At 46.2% G+C, this 15,949-nt stretch overlaps 1 long non-coding RNA gene across 2 annotated transcripts in view; it reads right to left on the reverse strand.

The window, feature by feature from the left end:
• Window positions 1-14,645, reverse strand: part of LOC116491844 — a 106,766-nt gene extending 92,121 nt beyond the window's left edge. For both annotated transcript variants that reach the window (XR_004253540.1, XR_004253538.1), the window contains exon 1: window positions 14,548-14,645. This is a non-coding gene — a long non-coding RNA (uncharacterized LOC116491844). The remainder of the gene's footprint in view (window positions 1-14,547) is intronic.
• Window positions 14,646-15,949: the final 1,304 nt, after the last annotated feature.

The raw sequence follows: 15,949 nt of genomic DNA on the forward strand, positions 1-15,949 counted from the left end.
TGCTCAACCATTTTTGAGGTACTATGCAGCACTCAGTGGAAAGAGGAGAGACTCCATGAATGATTTTGTTAAATAAAACAGCTTCAAACCATTGGTCTGCTTTGTCCTTTTCTTACACCAAACATTTTTCCTCTCCAGAACCATTAACTCATGGTACAGTTTAAGTTGCACCTTGGTATGACTGCCGGCTGCCACAAGAGCTCTTCTGTTGCATTTCAGCCAAAAAACGATGCAGTCAGCACCGAGTGCCCCCCGTGGGCAGCTTGCCTGCACACTGCCAATGGCTTGAGCCAGGCATTGCCCCGAGGGGTGCTTCTTACCTGTGCGAGAGTGCTTCGAGTATTAGCTTTTGCTTCAGCTTACTGGAGATGGGCTTAGGCCTCATCACTGAAGTCTTCGTATGCTGTTGTTGAGAAATGACATTTGTGGGGACCCGCACGGCCATTACCATGAAAATGAGACAGCCTGCAGGTAAAAGGCATCCACTTCCATCACGCAGGTGCATGACAGAGTTTTGTAAGTCTGTGTTCTGTGACAGGAGTCAGAGCCTTCTTGTGCTCGTGTGGGTGTACTATAGCCTCTTCTATTTATTTTAGGAAGAGCAAGAGATACGAGGTCGACTAATCTGATGGTAACAAGAGAACCAAAGAAGAGGGCTGCCCCCGGTGCTGTGTGGTGCTGGGAGCTCCCTTCCCTGGGGTGGGGGCTGCGGGCCTGCACCAGGCCCCCTCTGAAGGGAGGCTGGGCACCCCTTTTGCTTCTGCTTTGGCAAAGAGTGTAATAAGAATTGGTCTGTCCTCTGCACTGCTGGCAAGGCCACGGGTCACCCCCCTCCATGACACTGATGTTACAATAAAAACAAGTGCTGCAGGATTCCTTTTTTGAAGTCTTGAAGAATTATTAATTTTTGACAAAATAAGGCAAAATGCAAGTGAAAAGAAAATCAAGTCTATTTTGTGTACGGAGAAATATCTATCAGGGTGGTAAGTGTAATTCTGCCTTGGTGTCTCAGCTACCTCTGCAGTGATTTCCTGCACAGTCACGTGCTTTGTAATTGCAGGAACTTCCTATTGTACATATTTGCTGTTTCACCATGGCACGAAGAATAGTCTTTCTGAAAAGCCTCACTCTGCACTCTGCAGATCTTTTCTTTTGATTGCACATAGGTAAACCCCTTTTGTAAGTTTTATGAGGTGCAAACATATATGCTATTTTATGCTACTAGTCTATTTATTGGATTAGCTTGAGGATTTGATGCAAAAGCTTAAGATGATATTGAAAACACATATCACTTCTATTGTAGCTAAGAAAATCAGCTTTAGAATTAGAGAGACCTTGTATCAGGCATTATGTATAGCCCTTTAGCTTTTTAGCATGGCTGTTCTTTGTTGCTATGGCAACCGAATTAACCATTTCATTAATATAATGGAATAAAACACATTTATTCATTTTTGCACTCACGGGTAATCCACATTCAGCTTTCAGCATACTTGTCAAGCTGTGTCCCTTTCACCTCAGCCCCTGATATTTTCTCAGCATTTCCAAAGGGTTTTTATTTTATTTCTTCCTTGTTGGGGAGAGAGAGAGCTGTTGGTTTTGAAGAATGTTATATTTTTTGTCAATAAATTTACCTCCGTTTCATTGGCTAGCTTCTATTTAGCATCCCTAAAGTGGAAAAACAGACTTCACAGGCAGCATTCAGCGCAAGGAAGTGGTGTTCTTCACATCAGAAAAGAACAAATCATTTTAAATTATGAAAAGCTCATGCCTGCGACCAGCTTGTAGGCTAAGCTTGGCATGGTGTGCTCTACTGTAAATACTGACAGTACTCAGCCGTGTACGCTGCCCAAACATTCCTGTTGCTGAACTGTAGTGCTAAAAGCAGATGGAGTGCTACAGTCTTTGTTTACCCTGGTTTTAATGTTTCCCAAGCCGTGCCCACACTTTGTAATGGTTATCGAAATAATAGCTTAATTAAAATGAAAAGTCCACCCCTCGGCAGAAGGAAGCAGGAGAGCTCCATGCACGTGGCATGGGCAGGGGCAGCCCCGCGGCTCGCCCACCAGCAGCAACCAGAGCGGGGCCCACGCTCAGCAGGGCACAGGCAGGACCGAGACCTCTCCAGCGCTCCCGGGCCACCTGCTAGTGGCTGAGGGGCCAGGTGACACTCACTGCCCATGTGCTAGCAGCCAGGTGCCCAGCTGGGTGTCAACGATACAGCCCAGGGCTGGGCCTGCTGGTCTTAGCGCTGCTTTGCTCCAGTAGTGTGACAGTGAGCGCAACGCAGGCTCTTGGCTAATACTTTTTTGACTGTCCTTCCAAAGCGACCACTGGTGCAAATTCACAGGCCAAATTTCAGTCTATGAAATTCATTGCTATTAGCGATTCCACAGCTGAAGTCATTGCAAATAAAATAATAGCATAGCTGATACGACTTTTTTGTTTGTTTGTTTGTTTGTTTTTTCTAATACAATTCTAAAGTTAGTAACGTGAAACTGGAGTTTTACTGGAAATAGGGCAGATGTATAAATGATTTTGAGAAATGAGTTAATTAACTTTGAAGATATAAGCCCTTTCATTAAAAAGACAAGGCATAGAAGTAACAGCACAATAGCATATTGCCTGCTATAGGACTGTTCATTCATTGCTGTTTGAGTGAATGTATAAATCATATAATCTACAAGGGCTAGTAGATTCTATATCATTCACGTGTGCTGCCTTCCCTACCTGAATTAAATTTTAAGTTCTTCCTCCTAGGCAATTCATTGTGTAAGGAGTGCCTGAAGACCCAGAAGGAGAAAGTTATGTAGCTGGCAAGGTAAAAGACCGCAACTGACCCTGGACACAAAAGCATAAGCATAAAGGCTCTGTGTGCACTGCAGATAGTGCTGGTGCCATATTCTCCTCCCACCTTTGTTTCTCTCTGTATATTGAAAGCATCCTCCCAGCTGCCCAGTAATACAGGACTCATTTAATTTTACCAGTGCATATTGTGATGCTGTAGGTGAGGATTTTGAACTCGTAAATGTCATGTTAATGCTAAGCCTTTGAATCAATAGTTTAGTTTTGGGCAACTCATCATCTGGTGTAAGCTTATCCAGAAGAATGTCTCCTTTAGTAATTAACAAGCAGCTTGTGGCTTCCAAAAGCATCTCACCTAAACATTAAAGATACTTCTGCACACAGAGGCTAGCAGTGGTACAAGGATTAGTATACATGACTACAAATTTTTCAACCTCTACAACTCTCTCCTATGCTTTACTAGAACTGGGCACTCTAAAAGCAGCAGGCAGCTCATTTGGACTTCCTACAAATAAGATGGAGAGATTCTGGTGGGGGGGACCCTCAGCTGCAGTTCACTGGATTTCCTCTTGTCCAAAGATGAGGAGAAATAATAAAACTGGGGCTTTCATGCAAAGCAGGGGCCGTGCTGCCCCATCCTTTCCCTACTCCCCTGGTGCAGAGAAGACCTGGCCCACAGGCCCTGGGGTGCACCCTTACCCCTGTGGCTGAGGAAAAGTCACTTGGCTTCCCGAGCTGCAGCACAGCCGCCTCTGCCATCGGCATCTGCTGCCGCTGTGAACCTCAGGAAAGCAAGTCCTTATCCTCTGTTAACCTCCTTTTACATTCTGTAAAATGAAGGTTAAAAACTTGCTTGCCTCTCTCCTGAGGGCTATTCTAAGGTTGATTAACACTTGAACAATCAGCTGCGCCTGTTCCAAACTGGATATTACTTCACCATCTAGCGCAGAGCTTGTATAATTCAGGTAACAGTGGTGACTCCCCAGCCAAATACCCAAGTGAGAATGAGGGCTGTTAAAGACCTTCTGTACAACTGAGCAGCAGGCACAGAGAAGGAGCCGGTGCCTCACATTTGTGGCTTCCACCCGCACGTGCGGCTGCTGCCGGCGGTCACGCAGCGCAGGCTGGGGGCTGCGGGCTGCACAGTGGTCCCCAGCCAGCGCCTCGGCCTGGAGCCGGCTGGGAACTAGGCAAGGCAACAGACCCCAGGAAATCTCGCTGCCTGTTAAAGAGCAGTAGCGGCCGCGTTAAAGGAAAGCGGTCTCGAAGCCTGTGGGAGTCGTGTGGCGAGGAAGGGCTCGCGGGATGGGCTGCAGTGCCGGGCGAGCCGCGCTCCGCATTGCTCACACGGAAGGGATGCTCAGGCCGCCGCGTTCCTTTCCTGCACAAGAGGGCAGCGTTTCACCAAGTCCTACCGAGGAAGAACTTGGGGAGAGCTTTTGTCAGCTGCAGAGAGGCTACTTACTACGCGCCTTATCTTACTAATTGTTGGAACCGGCTAATTGTTTGAGTCAGAAGTAATTTAATGCATGATGCAAACTATTGCCCGGCTTACGGCTATTAACTAGGTACCGAGAGCAAGCCTGTTCGCACGGTGCTGCAGGAGTTTCCAAGCTTGTTAACTGTTTTCCTGACAGCCCGAGGATTTGTGGTGGTACGCAGCAGCCCAAATGTTTATATTACTGCTGACATTTTATCTCCAGCATTACATAAATGTTTGAATACCGTATTCCGCTCAATCGGCAGCTGCCCTTCGGTAATGAACGGAAGGTGCAACCTTCAGGTTATGATGGCGTACATGCTGATGAGTCACTACAGTCAGAGAGGTATTTTTCTTTACTTGGATGCCTGGCTTTATCCCAGCTATCTATAATATGGATTTCAGGTCTTCAAAGTAAATTGTTTACCGTCGGGTAGCTCACCACAATGCCTGGCACTTGGTGGCATTTCCTTTTTCCATGCTCAAACAGCAGCACACATTCTCAGGTACTGTGCCATTAGTCATGGTGTATTTTAACTTTCCAGCGGACATCAGTGCTAATGAAACAAGAGGCAGAGCTATCACCAGAAAGGCTCTGGATAGCAGAGTAAAATTAGCATCACAAGAAAAGAAGGGAAAGTATTGCTGTTATCCAAGCGCTGCTGAATTAGCCAGACAGAGCTAAAAATAGTTGGGAAATGTCTGTATTATAGGAGAAAGAGTATGACTTCACATTACTTAAGCTGAAATGGTATTTTGCTGCATGAAATGTTAGGCATATAAACAGTGCCTTTTTTGTACTTGTCTGCAATAACATACATTTATATACATGTATGTATGCTCTATATATTGCACATTTCATGTATGTCTAGATAGTTGTTCATTATTGCTCATTGTTCAGCTTCTAAACACATCATGAAATGCTGATAAAAATCTATTTATCTATCTGTCTCCAAGTCTGTAACACACACAAGTTAAAGCCTTGCTGTGGAAGACAAGGGGTGTTGGAGGTACAGAAGGATGCACTCCTAAGATGCCTAGCGAGAGCCAGTTGTACATCAGAATTGTTTGCAGCCCTGCTGGGGGTAAAACGAGTGGCTGGCAGGGGGTCCGAGGAACCCCTACCCAATACACGCCTTTTTACCTGCCCTTCAACTACCAGACTTGTAGATCTGCCTCTCATTCAAGGGTCTGTATCCATACACAGGCACGCAGAAAATTTGTGCTATCCTGTCCTACATCCAGACAGGACCAAGGAAACGTGAGTGACATTAAACCCAAATAACACAAGTCCCTCACGGCACCAGGGGCTGCCCTCCTGGGGTGACAGGGTGCCACCGGGCTTCTGCTGCTGTGGGAGGCCCGGTGTAGGGGCTTTGCCCGCGTGCTCAATAGCTCCTGTCCTACCTGGGCTCATTACCTTTCGGGCCTCCCATTGCTTTCATTTTGGTGAAAAACAGATTGACCTATAAGTGAGTGCCCTGCTATTGATTCAGAAGCACATTTCTGTCACACAGACATTTTTAGAGAGGATAAGTACAGGCACTTCTCTGTTATTCATCACCCTAAAGACGGTGGCTCCCGTCTCCTCCCTGTTGCAGGACATAGTTCAATATCAAGTCTAGAGGCTTGATAGGGAAACTACCACAATATTGGATCTGTGTGGAAATGGCTCCTCATCTCTGAACTGAGCATGCCAGAGCCAAAATGGAAACTGCAGTCCAGTTCGGTGAGTATGCAGATACTTGCTGCCTGGTGTGCAATAATTACCCGTGATTATTGCACAGTTCAGCTCATGAGTCAGCCAGGCATGCTTGCTGCTTCTGAAATGTCATTTCACCCCGCACACCTTTCTTGACCTCGCACACCCTATTTCTTTAAAGATGCCCGTGCCTTCTGTCAGCTTTATGCATTAATCACACCACTTGCTCATTACTGTGCACCCCAAATCAAAATTAAGGTCACCTTGTGTATTGTCAAAGCTCTCAGCTGTCTCAGGACGACCCCTGGGTCCTGACAGCCCCCGCAGGAGGAGAAGCCACCCGCCCAAGCACTGCCTCTTCCATGCCTGATTCCCTGCTGCCGTGTGGCAGCACCTCGCGGCTTGAAGCCCTAAGGGTGTGTGGCAGCCTTCTTTGACCCTGCTCCCGCAGGATGTGAACCTTTAGAAACTTCACCAGGAACAGGGAGGCAGTGCCAACAGGGAGTTTAGGACATTGTTTGCCTCTATTTTTTCTGCCCCAGCCCTCTTCTCCAGAAGAGGCCTGGAGGCCCCTGGGACTGTGGTGAGCACCCCGCCAGTCACCCTGCGCGCTCTGTTGGCACGGTGAAGCCGGAGGTACCGCTCACACAGCAGCCCTGCAGAGTGACAGAGCTCCATTTACATATGGGCTGACTGACAGTGGGAACCAGCAGGGGTGGGATCGCTCCTGTGGCACACCCAGGACATGACCCAAGGTTGCCCGCAGCTCCAGATGTGAGGTTTGCTTGGTGGCAGTGCCCTGAGCAACCCGCATCACACCTCACAGGCTCAGTCGCTGGTTGCTATTGCAAGATAACGCCTGCTCTAGAAGGCCAGGTCCCTCCTCTGCTCTTGAGTTAAATACACATGTTGCATGCAGCTTCGTGCTTCACTCGCGTGGGGTTGTCCGGCCCTGGCCTTCAGCACCTTCTGCTCCACTGCTCCATGGGGCGGGTGGCTGTAACTCCACGCCAGCCACACGTGGCTACAGAGGAAAGAACCAGCAAGGAGGCCTTCCTTATTCGCCTCACTTGTTAATTGAAAAATATCACTTTAATTCAATAACAACATATGTTGAATAAACATAATAAGCCGGCAGTAGCAGAGTGGTGACGCTACGCTGTCACTTCTGCTTTAGCCTTTCAGGTTCAAATGACTGTGTTGTCAAACGACTCCTTTACAGTATTTGCCAAAACATGTTTACAGAAAGGCTCAAGCACAAGTGTACCCTGGTGTGCCAAGGCCACTGAGTGCGCTCATGCCAAGCAGTGCAGCAACCGGATGGAGGAGGTGCTGGCTGTCAGAGCACAGGGAAGGTGCTCCCCGAGGAAAGGACAAGGCCACGTGCTGACCATTTGAGCATTTCTCCTGACAGTCTGCTGAAAAGATGCAGAACTTATTTCCCAAACATGACTGCTATGAACTTGGTAAGAGCTTGCAAGTTTTAGTGTTTACAGATGGCTTAATTTGGCAGTCGTAATCATTATAGGAGCCACTAATCTAATGGGAGTTAAAGGCTGCCAGAAGTAAAGTATTACAATTAGAACAACACCCCAGTCCATGAGTGCTCATAACTTAGTACCATTGCAAACACCATAAGGTGCCCTGATGCATACACATTGGGTGTTTGGTTAATCATGCTGTAATTCAAGCAAACACTGTCACAAAGAAATGTATGGACACCAAGAAATCACACCCTCCTCTGGCCCTCCCCCTGGGCCACACAAGGGGCAGCACAGCAGACATGGTTTCATTCAACATGTGGGAAGAAAGCAACACCTGAAATCTGAGCAGTGGTCAAAGAGCACACAGCTAAAGAACCTGCAGCTGAAGAGGCATGCACAGTATGTCTTTAAAGCTCTTCCACATTTTCAAATGAATGCATCATCTGTTTCACTGAGGGCTTAGCCACGTGCACTAAGCCTACTTCCCATCAGCTCAGTTGTAAGCTAAGTCAAGGAAGGATGCCCAAGCTCACCTGCACTGCCTGGTATTTGCCAGGGACATAATGTGCACAGTTGCTGTGGACCAGCTGCTGTCCCATCACAGCTTGTGCCTGAAGCCCAAGAAGAGCAAACACGTGTGTACACACAAACTACCCCATTCCTTATTGTTTTTTTTCCTCCAGCTAGCTTGTTCTCTTTTTCCAGACATCCTGCACTGCATTATATATTGTCTCTGGATCCATTTTTAAAGAAGCTCCAGGAATCCTATGGTTTCCATGTTACAAGGACCTTGCTTTTTCCTTTGTCAGTAGTCTGGTGGTTATCTATTATTCCCTCTCTTTAAATCCCATCTGCAAGGTCTGATGCAGAGCCGTATGCTGCTGTGGGAAAGGCCGATTGCTAAGTCACTTAGTGAAGTGGTTGGAAGCTGGGCAAAGCCCTGCTTCTGGGCCAGTGCCAGCTTGCTCAGCTGCAGTTGTCCAGGAGAAAGTCCTAAGATCTGCTGGGGCAAAACACACATTTGCTGAAGGCACTTTCTCAAGTCCAAGATGGGGTTGCTGGAAATATGGTCTGCTTTTCTCTCACTAATGTCCTGAGAATGTTCATTAGTGGTGAAGAGGATTCAAATTCAAGCTGAGGGCATCATATCTTTCTGCAACAAAGAGAGCTGTCCTCTCTTCTGGGAGTGGCTTTCAGTCCTGCCTTGTGCCTCTGCTCCTCTGCACCAGGAAGCATCATAGCTCAGCTTGGGTTCAGCGGTCACCTAAGACATGGGAGAGCTCACTATTGTCTCTGCATGAATTAATAGTTAATTACTCACAGGAGGAAGAGATCCAATAGTCCATTATGTGCATGAAATACAGCATTTGGACAGACCTCCTTGGAGAGTAACTATCAGTGAACACTTGTGTTCTGAAAAGACATTAAGTCAGGACACCACACTCCAAAGAACAGTGAAGTAGAAAAGGTTTAATTTCTCTCCCTTTTGCTGGAAGATGTTTCCATCAGCAACAAGGGAAAACAAATCTTAACCACAGACTTCAGCATAATAGCTGCAGTAACAAAACAAGTTTCATTATTAAACTAACTCTTGGTAAGAGCCAGATGATTTCTACAGACAATTTTGCATGCAACTGCTAGATGCAATTTGCAGTGTGAGCGCCAAATTGCCATACTAATTATTTCTGGGCTGATGTTCCCTCTGTGACATAGTGGCATTTGGAGAATGGGGACTAACCAACAAGTGAAGTGCTGAAGTGGGAGATCACTAATAGCATTTCTGAGAATGAGAAATATCGCAAACACTATTCTTCCCCTTCACACGCTCACTCTCAATTTGCACCGAGACAATTTAATGCACACAACTATCCTACCTAGTTCATCTGTATTTTTGGCACCAGTTGGGCAAGCAAACCTGCCAGCCCCCAGGCAAGGTACTAGTGTGGCCATGCGGGGCACCATGACCTGCACTATGGAGAAGCCAAGTGGGTAGCCCTGGCAAGGCCTACCAAGCCCTACAAATCTTCAAGGTGAGCATGTTTCTCTCAATACTTTTCTGGCTCACGCACACGCTGCCTGACAGTTTGCCTAATTCTCAGATCTGCAGTATACCGGTGAGGTGGGGGGTCTGGCAAGAAGTTCACTTAATTCAAGTCTATTAGCAGGTCAGTGTCTGCTTTTATGCTTGCTCACTCGCTAGCAGTTTGTTCTGAGTTAGCTTCTCAAACTGGATACTTCTGCACACTGCATAATATGAAATGGAATAGAAAAGCATTCCTGGCATACTGTGAGTTTTTTGCTTTCTGTTCCTTTCCTCTGTCCTATTTTCCTTTTTCATTGCCGAGGCAGTACACTATCAAGTTTAAGCAGTGTAATTTTAGTCTGGTACTACAGACCTACCGATTAGTGAAAAGCAACAGAAAAAAAGAGTGGGTTGGCTTTAAAACTTTTAGGTCATACTTTTCTTCTGTTAAAAACGATTTATATGCGTTAAAAGACTAATTACTGAAAATAGAATAACCATTTAATATCTGATTGGGAAAAAAAAAAAAAATCACCAAATTGCTTTGGATTTTGAGTATCAGCAAGGTGATGGATGATAATGAGATTTGACCAAGAAAATAAAGGGTCCAAAACCTGCAAGCAGCAGTGGCAAGAATATAAATGATGCTTGCTGAAATGTCAATAATTCTCCATTCACTGCATGTTCAACATCACTGTAGCAGGAACTTTAGGCCAAGGGAGACACGTTCCCAGTGGGGACTACTGGGACAGAGTGGAGGGCTAACACCATGTGGCATGAAAACACCACCAGATCAGTTCTTCATTACAGCTGCACTACACAAACAGATTTGACTTTAATTTATACTGCCATACAACCAGGAAAATCTAATGGCTGGTTTAAGTATATATGAAGTCAGGCTTAGCAATGTAAATCACGTCAGTGATGCAGGAGGGCCTGGAGCAGGACACTTTGAGCCTGGCAGGGAGGCTCCTGCCTGGGGGTGGGCCTTTCTGCACTGCTCCTGTGAACCACCCTCTGGAGGAGCTGGGAACACGCTGGGAAGGCAAAGTGGGCACACGGGAGTGTTTCTCTGAAGCCAGGGGTTTCCCTCTGCCACCAGGCTGTTCTTTTATATTTGTTTTCCTTTTCTTGTTCATTTACACTCATGATTAAACTTCATCCATCCTGGACAGAAGTCTGCTTGTTTGAGGAGCACACAGACACTTACCACCAGGTGTCTTCGTCCCATTATGTTTATTTAAGGCTACATCAATTCCCTGGCAGAGTACAGGGCAGGTAGCTGTGCCCACACCCATGCACTTGGACTAAGAACTGCCAGCCCCGTGCTGCTCCTCGATGCCCTGCCAAGCCCAGTGCTCCTGCCACAGTACAGAAGTCCAGTTCTAGCTTTCCAGCCTTAAGTGTAGTTGCCTTTCACCAGAGATGAATCTCTGGAGGATATTGTGTCTGCTTGTCCTGTGTGCCTCCAGCGAGGTGCATGGCTGTGACTGCTGCCTGTCGGCAGGGGCTGCTCAGCCAGGCCAGCAGCTGCACCACTTCCCTGCCGTTTTCCGGGCAGCTGGGCCGCCCAGCACCACGCCTGACCCACAGGTGCTACGATTGCTTCAGGATTGCCTCAGACCAGGATGAACTCAGACATAGTTTAGCCTGGCCCAGGCTAATCTCATTATAGATAATCTTGTTTACCACATGTACTGCTCGTAAAACAATATTGGCTGTTAACTCTTGCTCTCCCCCACAATGCAGCCCCTTAAAGACATCTGCAAGGGATGTGCAGGGTAGTTGACAGCCTGTTCCCAACCACAACCTACCATCTCATCCTCTGAGGACAAGGCTGGCAGCAACTCTCGATGTGAAAGCACAGCAGTGCATCAGCAGACTGGGGCCTATAGCGCTGCCAGGCCCACAGCATATCACCTTGGTTGTCAGTGACAGGTCAGCAACAGCCTCACTACTGTTCTGCATGGCTTTGGAAATTAAGTTTAACCCTGCTGGGTTCCTCAGAGCCTCACCTGAATGAATGATTTCCCCTCTGCCATCTTAAGAACACATCTAAAATGCAGCTCCCTTTTCAGATGGATGCAGGAGGGCATGTGCAAGAAGCATGCTCATGCTGCTGGCACCTGTCATCTCCAGCGATGTTTCTGACTCCTGGATCCCCACGGCCACACCACACACACAGCCAAGTGCATGCGCTGCAGGGCTTGGGAGCTGCTAGTCCTGTGGGATACAGGCACCCATGCAGCGCCAAGCAGAAAGCAGCCGGCTGGCTGTGCCCCAGTGTGCAATGGCTGTGCTGTTCCCAAGAGCGTTGCCGCTGGATGGGAAGCCTCTTCCTTCCTTCCATCTCAGATGCAAGGCTACTGCATTTTTCTTTTGTTTTCTCTCCCATGCTGTGCTTTCCAATGTGCAATCAAATGCCCACACTCACGTTGGGTTCAACACAGCTAGATCACACTGCCATACGGCCAGTCTGCTGCAATAAAAAATTGCAGGACATCTTTACAGGTGGATGTTTGTGCTCATTCCAATTAAAATATACGTATATATATATCAATTATTTTACATTATGGTGGGTTACTAGGTGATATTCAGTTCACTGGTATCATCAAGTAATATAAATGCTGCAAGTTTCCTTATTATTTTTGTCCCTTGTTAAAGCAGTGAAGATGGCTGCCTCGTAGAACTCACTGAAAGGCATTGTTTTGTCTAGACCAGTGTCTCCATTTCTTTTCAGCAGGTTGAGCTTACAATTATTTTAAAATTACAACATAAAAATGGATGTTTATAATATTTCCTATTCCAAAGATGACAGTAGTCTATTTTAAATTGAGCAGTTTTAAATACACTTTCAGAAGAGAAACCATCATTTTCTTTTCTGAAGCAAAAATATTCCAAACAAAACATTTTAAATTATTTTTTCAGGTCTTTACGCAACATAAATTTACCAAAGGCCTGTCATTTCTGTGAAAAATTTTAGTTCCATCAAAATGACTTCCTCTCTTACAAAAACATTTCACTTGCCCACGCCCTGACCAGCCCCACTCAGTTTCCCTGTCAGAGGTTCCCTGCAATACAAGAGGGGAGCTGCCCCCAGTGCCTGGCTGCAGAGGGACAAGAGGACATATGATGTTGCCCCCTAGTACCTTACAGGGTGCACACCTACTGCAGGTATGCTCTTAGAATGATACCCTTTGGTACGAGTCAGGGCAAACAGCTACCCTTGGACAGGAGAAGGTTGGCAGGGTGTGCCACCATGCGGGCCTACACACGGGGCTGTCAGCCTGCAGCACCCCTGCGTGCTGGGCCCAGGGGTCTATGCTTTGCAGACACCCCCCTGAGCAGCAATGCCAGGCGACAGCTCCTGTGCCAGCTGCTTCCTACCCTGACAGTGCTGCACCCAGCCACGCTGCTCCGCACCAACGAGACCATGTCCTCCGCCGAAACCAGAGTGCGTTTCATAAATATTCTGCCAGACACCCTGCTGTCTTCTGCACTGTTTCCATAGTCAGCCTAGGAAGTTAATTTCCATCCATAATATTTGAAAATACCCTAATTATGAATTTAGCAAGCCTGCTTACTAATGCAGTTTTCACTAAATTATTTCATGGTTAATTGAGAATTCAGTTGTAAAAAGTAGTAATAAACATGTGCAGCAAAACAAAGCTGAGACCTTTGGAAGCCTGTCTTGTAGAGGATGGAAAGTTCCTGTCCCTCTGGGACTATGTCTGAGCCTAAGCCATAGATCCAGTATTTTTAACACTGCCTGTGGGAAAGTGTATCAGCCTTCAGTTGCCTAATTCCTAGAATCATTGAATTACAGAATATCCTGAGTTGGAAGGGACACACAAGGCTCATTGACTCCTGGCTCCACATAAGAACCACCCAAGAATCAGACCATATGCCTGAGAGCGTTGTCCAAATGCTCCAGCAGGTTTGCAGCCTGTCCCAGTGCCCAACCAGCCTCTGGGTGCAGAACCTTTCCCTAACCTCCAGCCTGACCCTCCCCTGTCCCAGCTCCATGGACCCAAGGGAACTGTCCCCAGAGAGCAGAGCTCAGCGCCTGCCCCTCCCCTCCCATCATGAGGGAGCTGCAGGCCACCATGAGGCCTCCTCTCAGCCTGTTCTGCTCGGGGCTGAACACACCAAGGGACCTCAGCTGCTCCTCAGACCTCTTCCCCTCTAAACCCCGCAACATCATTGTAGCCCTCATGCCTGCTTGTAGCAGAACATATGTCTGTTCTGCTGGTGGTTGCTGAATGCTGCAAAGGACTTGCACATGCTCTGTACCAGTGAATGGGTACTGAATTTAACATCAGACGCGATAAGACACACTGGCATTTTGGTGGACACTACAGAGAAGAACGTGATACTGGCATTCGTACACCACCCCATACCTCCAGCCTGTTTATCCTCTCAGTGTTTGATGATGACCTGAACACCTCTAAGCAGCCATAAGGAAGGTATGTCTGGAGTGCTGGCATGGCCAGAGGGCAGATCTGCGGGCCAAATCGCACCTGTCCATTGCCTGAAGCCATTCCACCTTTAATTCACTAGCAGGGGCATGACAACATCTTGAAGTTTCTCCAGGCAAATGCAAACAGTGTGGTGTTTGAAGTCCCTGAAATAAATATTAAATGAAGATTGAGAGCAGTTGATGGTTTAGATTATATACTGAGCTATTTTTAAACTTTTTTTCAGAATCCTGCAGCCAAATGGCAAGGGTGATTGTGGCAGTTATTAGCAGGGAAATATTTGCAGGAATTACATTGGGCTGATGGTTTACCATGCAAACCCATCCTACAGAACTTGACGATTGAAATGTAAAGATGCTTTGACAGATGTTGTTTTCAAAGACTGGAGACATCAAAGCATGGTTTGTACCACACATATTTTATACTCTTTACACTCTGCATTTCATGAATTTGTATTCATCAAACAGTAATATATATTAATTTATACATTTACAAGATGCCATTCTAAAGGATGATCAGTCTTCAGCCTTTTGCCCTTTACATACAAACCAAAATATTTTTGTCTCTTTATTAAATACCTTATAGTTGAACTCCAAAGTATCTTATAGATATATCCTCGTTTGCCATTCTAATTATCCATCCAACGTAGAGAAGACCAGCTTCAGAAGTCTCTTCAGTCATCTGTAAACAGTTATACTTTGTAGTTCTAGAGACTTTTTGCAGGAGCAAAGCATTCAACAAGCACGGTGAATATGTCAAGAAATTGTGTTCTCTTTAAAAAAACAAACAAAAAAAAACCAACAAACAAACAAACAAAAAAACCCACTGTATTGAATTTCTCTCCATTTCTTTCCTTCAGCGTCAGCAAGGAACTAAGAGAACTCCAGTGTATTAAAAATTGGTTATTCCTGTCAAATATCATTTAGAAAAAAGAAGCATTTTTCTCTTCCCAACCTAGCTTTAACTATGATTTTACAAGTTTCTTGGTCTCCACTGCCAGGTTTGAAAAATCTCAATATTTAAAGGAATTATATTGAGATCTACTACAACTTTCTGTGTAGGTGTTGCCCCTTCATTTAATTCCTGCTTATCTGCCATTCCAACAAAAGCAGAGAACAGAAATAGAAGACATGGCCCTGGCAGGCTGCAGATGAGGTTGGGACAAGTGTTGACCACCTGAAAGCACCCCCAAGAGGAGCGGGCAATCAGCAGGAGTGATGGACTTGCCCAAGGGTGGGGGAGGGAAGGGGACGTTACTTGCTAGGTGTAAAATTTTGCTTTGAGAAATTCTGAAACATTTCTGCACCCTGAATGCTGGAGCTCTGCCAAGTGGTATAAACTGATGGGTTTAGAGACTACCAAGTGAATCCCATGAGGACAATTCTCAATCTTAAAAAGACAAAATACACGCAGAAAGAAATCATCTTGTATACATCACTATCCTGGAATCCTTCATTCATAAATGCTTGGGCATGGAATATTCTTCCACCAAGCTGCACAATCAGCATTTCAGGCCTGAAGAAAAATGTGGTGTAAGGTGCCAGAACAAACCTGGGGCAGACAGCAGAGTCAAAGAATACGAATGGGGTGAATAATAAACACCATGGTGAGATTCAAAACGTAGGGCAAGCTCACGCCACGCTTGCAATCAAGTGTTTACTGTCTGCCCCAGCATTATTCTGCTCCCATCTTTGTTGCCTTCAGTCTAAACAAAGCAGCGTTTCAATCTTCTTTAAATTCAAGGACACTGAGTCCCTGAGTGCCCTGCTCACTAGCTCTGAATGGGAAAACAAACCTGCCTGGGCCCTAACAGCATCTTAGCTTACGTCAGTGATGCAGAACATATTGCTTCAAATGCATATTCTTCTAGGGGTGCCATCCATCCACCCTGACAAGAAATAGAGCGCTTCCTCCCTTTATCATGTCTGAGAGGGAGAAATGTGTGAAGCAAAGCTAAATGTGTGAAATGCAAATAGAAGT

This window comes from Aythya fuligula, chromosome 8 (assembly GCF_009819795.1).
Source record: "Aythya fuligula isolate bAytFul2 chromosome 8, bAytFul2.pri, whole genome shotgun sequence".
NCBI lineage: Eukaryota > Metazoa > Chordata > Aves > Anseriformes > Anatidae > Aythya > Aythya fuligula.